At 32.6% G+C, this 5,826-nt stretch overlaps 1 long non-coding RNA gene across 2 annotated transcripts in view; it reads left to right on the forward strand.

The window, feature by feature from the left end:
• Nucleotides 1–1,002: 1,002 nt before the first annotated feature.
• The window catches only part of LOC108545516 (uncharacterized), a 232,606-nt gene continuing 227,782 nt past the window's right edge, over nt 1,003–5,826 (forward strand). For both annotated transcript variants that reach the window (XR_001890091.1, XR_001890092.1), the window contains exon 1: nt 1,003–1,051. This is a non-coding gene — a long non-coding RNA (uncharacterized LOC108545516). The remainder of the gene's footprint in view (nt 1,052–5,826) is intronic.

The raw sequence follows: 5,826 nt of genomic DNA on the forward strand, positions 1-5,826 counted from the left end.
CAAGAAAATTTGTTTAACAATAATTGAAAATAAGTTCATAAAAGCTATAAGTAACGTAGAATAATAATTTGGGATATTATGAATACTATAAAGTATAAAATATTAAACAGTGTACAATTTTTAACACTTTAAATATTATAAAGTATTATTTATAATGATTATTTCTAACTTTTAATTAATTTTCCATAGCTTAGGAAAATTCTGAAAATATTATAAATAATATAACTTTTAATTTTACAATATTGTAATTCACAAGTAATTTAGAGTATGTAATGATTTTGTTAATTTATTAAATTTAAGATATTTTGGAAGAAGTTTGATATATTGAAACTTCTAATGTATATACACACTTTACAGTTATATTATATGTTCATCTATCTATATGTAACCTTATACAAAAATTTCATTTAAATTTTGAAAAATGTTATTAGTGAATATTTTAAAAAATTTTAATTTTATCAATTCAGTATTATTATTAATAAAATATTAATAATACCGACATATTTTAATACACAAATAGCAATACAATTGTACATGTGATGATTTCTGGAGCAAAGGCAAATTGAAAACGTGTATTAAAATTTCTTTCGTTGATTCGTTTTTGAGAATATCGATTCGAAGGAATCAGCAAGTACACGAGCACTTCACCGAGCTTCACCTTGGCCTTCACCTTGCGATGACAAAAAGTCAACAGTGCTTCGAATATGTTGGAAACGTTAGTAGAAAGAAATGACGAGAGAAAACAATAAATGCTTCCGAAAATTTGAAACACGATAGTCGCGGGTGAAAATTTAAATGTCTTATATCGAGCGAGCATAAATTTACATTTAATAACATAAATTAACGTATCTAATTCATCTCGTAATGCCATCTATTTCTATCCTGTAATTTTAAGTTGTACATGATAAATGGCGGTATGTTGACTGAAACAAAGCAAATATATGTTGTATCATTAATTATACGTAAACATTACAAAGATTAAAATCATTTTTCTTTTGTTTCCAGGCAGTATGACATTTTTGTGGGGCATCTGCGCAATAAAACCATAGAGGTATGTAAATGCATTAATATCTCTATACATACGTATGAAGAAAATGGAATATGAATTCTGAATATAAATTCCTCTTCTTCGTATTATTTTCTTTTCCATATTTGACACGGATATGAAATTTTTATCACGAAGAAGATAACTGATCATTTTATAGTTACCGTAAAATATTCTTCAACTATTAATACAAATAAATTATTGTATTAATTAGTACTCAAAAAATATATTGAAAATATAAAATGGATAAAAACGATGAATCGATTTTAAAATTTATGTCAATTACAAATTTATTTGTCCATTTCAAAGAGTACTATAATTTTACAAAATTTTAAACTCTTTCTTGTAGCATTCTGTATAAATATATTCCACGCTATATTTTCGATAATATTGATTAAAACAGTGAAACATGACATTGTTGTGGTTTTCGAAACAATATATCAAAACATATGTTCAATTTCTGGCAATGATATTTCAAACATACTAGAACTATGTCAAATTTATTATAATTACTATATACAATTTATATATAGTATATACATATTATTATAATTACATATACAATTTTCAAATACACCTTTTTTGCACTGAGTTAATATAACCGACACTTATTCAGAATTATAATAATTTAAGAATTTTATTTAATTGTTCTAGTTGTCTATGTCTTTAGTTTCTTACTACGCATTTCTGCAGTTCATATTTCGCGCCATTCGACTTTCATTTTACGAGCACTATCGCTAGTGCTGCCAACCGTCGCGCAGCTCAATTCACTGATGTCTCGTGCGAGCACGTATCGACACGACGCAAATTGGGACATATCAGCATTGAAGTATACATTCCACAGATTCCCCAGACACATGATTTATTTATGTACAAAGTGTTATGGCATGTTATGATTAATCGGAAGTGAGACAAATCATAAAAACTTCAGATATTTTCTCACTAAACATTAAAATTCGTAATTTAGTATTACGTTTCCGACAAAAGTACAATGCTATTTGCGTACTAGATGCTTATAACTACGAGAAACTATATTGCACTGAGTTGATCGTCGTGGGTTTGCCTTGACTGCTTTAGATTTGAGGTAGAATTCCTTGGTCGTGATGATTGCTTGTCTTCTTGGGATTTTTGAGAAGAACTCCTCGTAGGACACCTGTGTTCCGTCCCGGAGAGCGTGTTTATAACATGATTTTTATTCTAAGGCTTACACTTTTAACAGACCTAACGGTTTACAATATATTTTATATCGCGACTGCAATTCCGGAGGATAGATCTGCCTCACCGCCGTTCTAGCGGATTAAGTTGCAAAGGTAAAGGCGAAAGTTTAGGAATTTTTACAAGTACCAGACTCGACAGATGGGACCCACGTGTGACAGACCCAACGAGCGACGGACGGACACCGCTTATAAATCGCGTCATTGACCATCAAAAATCGGCTCCTTGACAGTTTCCTACTCCTTAACCAAAGGTCCTTCCGTCACACCCTCTGTCCAATTAAAACTCCTTACTTTTCCACCACCAACGTTTATTTTGCCCAATCGGAACTAAACTGGAGAAAACACCGGACAGGACACGACGAGACACGACATAGATCAAATTCGAGAAATCGGTTCGTCTTCGACACCGATCCTTGAAACATCTTACTTACGCGTATAAACGCGTGTTCGAAACGGTACTCCGTTCAACGTCTCCATTATAACTATTCTATACTTTTCTATAAATAAACGCTCTCTTTTATGAATACACACTACGGGACCCTTATTATTACAACTAGTCACGCAATATTAATTTGGCGGGTGATAAGCGTTCTAGTACATCGAAGGGATTTGGACGCTACAAATTCGTATGTCTACTGATTGGTTGGTGTGAAATGTAAGTGGTGGGTGTGTGTTTTCCTTTTGATTGTGAATAATATTAGTGTGGGTATTAATAATATTATTAATAATATTGTGTGTGTTATATGTCCTTCTATGGTGGTGGAAGTTTAAATAATTTGGGTCCTTATGCCTATCGTCTTAAGGGTGATATATTGGTCTTTGCTAAGGTTTGCCCAAGTGGTGACTAGGTAATGACGAGTGTATACAAATCAAGGAACGTTGGCAATAAGGATATAAACAGTCCTCCACTTGACCTGGGACACTGTGGTCCTAGGGCCACAATAGTTGCAGTGTTCGTTAGGCGACATAATTTTTGGCTAATTCTTAGGGTCTCCTAACCCACCGTGCAACGAAACGACGAGAGTAAGACAGGAATTGTTCTCAAACAACTCCGGACAAAAGGAACAGAACTGTTTGCACAGAAGTTCGCGTGACGAGATCTTTAATACCTGTTTAGGTTAGGTGCTGCACGTGGAAACTCCGAATCGCTTGCTCTTCGAACTATCGCAAGACACCGTTCCGACGGAAACTATTCATTTTTCATTCACGCTCTCCTCTTAAGTCTCGAAGCTTAAACTTCCAAGTCTCATGAAAGTTAAAACGATAAGAAAACCGTTTACGCTTAAATTACTTGCGAAAGTGTCAGTTCGGTTTTCGTAGCGAATAGTGTTCGAAATTTTCCTCGCCGCGATCAATGCTCATGAAACATTCAAGTGCCGGAAAAATTTGTGTACATAATTCGCTGAAATTCGCGTGATCTACGTTATGCTAACGTCGCAGTGACGCGAATATATGTATGCCTACCATTAAATATTTATGTACATAACAGTCGTATGCTTATACCTTGCTCGGAAAATGTATCTTGTGCGACCTTTATCTGACGATGAGCCAGTGCAAACTACCCTTTAATCCACGAATAACCGACATCGTAGATGAGCGACGCGCGAACCGACACCGGGTCACTTTTGACCCGTACCTAAATTTTTACTATACCTGCTTTGCACCTAACTTTTTGGTACAGGATATTATCTAATAATAGTTATAATATGGGGAGGAGAGCAATTTGTTTGAAAAACATCAAATTTTATAAATATATTTTTTATTCATGTGCACTGGGTACATATAACGTTATTGTGTTTTATTGCATGCTTTTTTAGATATAAATTTTAAACTTTGGCACATTTCGTATTATATATGCGAAGACTATGAAAATTCATAGAATTTGACTCCACGCAGTCAGTTATCTATGTTACACATTTGTGTTATTATCTCACGATAAAAGTAGGGTCTTCAAACGTAGGACTTTGCCACTCCTTAGCTACGCTCAAATTTCGGGTCAACGGTGACCCGGTGTCGGCTAGGCGAGGATTAACCCTTTGCGCTCGAGAGGCGCCCTTCAGTCGCCATTTGATAAAATCTCGAAGTTCTAAATTCATTAATATAGGAAATTTCAGATAATGTTAACGGTGTGCGAGGTATCGAAATCAAATAGCTCTACGTGATAATTATCATACGACTTCTTATTCACTGTTCAGAAAAATATCGACAGCTTTGTGACAGAAAATCTTTCAACTCCCCTTCTTCTTTAGCCAAAAAATCGTCGAGTGCAAAGGGTTAAAATATTTGTAATTGAGCTACGAATTTTGGAAATAGAGGTTATGTAATAATTTCTAATTATAGCTAGATAAATCTTTATTGTTTTCCTGTTGGATTACAAGGGTTCCATCTCTCCTTATCCTCCATACATATTGCTTATTTTATATAAAATATTTAACTGTTGTAACAACAATACAATATTAACGATATAACAGCCTATGATACAACCATAATAATAACTTAACCTAACCTGTAACAATAACTTAACCTAACCTGTAACAATAACTTAACCTAACCTATAACAATAACTTAACCTAACCTATAATAAAATCTTAATCTAATCTAACATAAACATACTCTTATTTACACATAATTCCTAATTATATTTAACATTCGTGCATGAAACAACATTTTTGTCGATCTATAACTCGAAATTATGCAAAAGTACGGAGTTTTAATTTTAAACTTTTTTATTATTCAAATAGTTATTAAAAATGATTTTCGTGAACATGAATATTTGCTTATATTAATTTGAATCGTTTTAATTACTTAAATCCTTTGTAAAGATATTTTTCAATTTTTCTGCTTCAAATTAAATTTTTTTATCTTCTATTGAATAAAAATTTTTATTTAACGTTTTTAATTTCTCGTGTCTGTTTGTATATCAGAAGCTGGACGTATGGATATCGGAAACAAAATGAACGTAATTGTTGCGTGCAGTATTTTCGTTCGAAATATTATTCCTGTAGAAAAATGTACACACAAGAAGAAATCGATATATGGCGAAGTTTAACAAACTGATAAATAAAGGGAAAAAGAAGGAAGAGAAATGTGAAACACGGGGAATAAAATTGAAAAGAGAAATAAAGGCATAAAGTATGGCTTATCGATAAAGGCAACAGTGTCGCAAATCAGTGCTGACATCTTTTGCACAAGTTGACTAAACAATTTTAATGGAGTATAGATCGGCTAGAGTTTACGCGTATCGATATTGTTCAGTTTATTGATTTGATTAAGTGTAAATCGAACGAAAAATGAAATAAACGGAAATAGTTATTTCTTGTTTACTCTTAATATTATTTTTATTTACCCTCCTTATCGTCGATCTGTTATCACTACATTACGTTTATTCGTTCTCATCTGCTGCGAGAAAATCGAATAATACAAATGCACGAATTGCGTGTATGCCGGTTTGTTTTCTCCGATTTGAAATTTCTTAAAAATAGATGAAAACTTAGCAACGCTGGAATAATAGTGAAAATATTAATCGCAACACGATTGTCTAAAAATAAATTAATAATAATAAAA

The sequence above is a fragment of the Eufriesea mexicana genome, unplaced genomic scaffold, assembly GCF_001483705.2.
Source record: "Eufriesea mexicana isolate 0111107269 unplaced genomic scaffold, ASM148370v2 scaffold472, whole genome shotgun sequence".
NCBI classification, from domain to species: domain Eukaryota; kingdom Metazoa; phylum Arthropoda; class Insecta; order Hymenoptera; family Apidae; genus Eufriesea; species Eufriesea mexicana.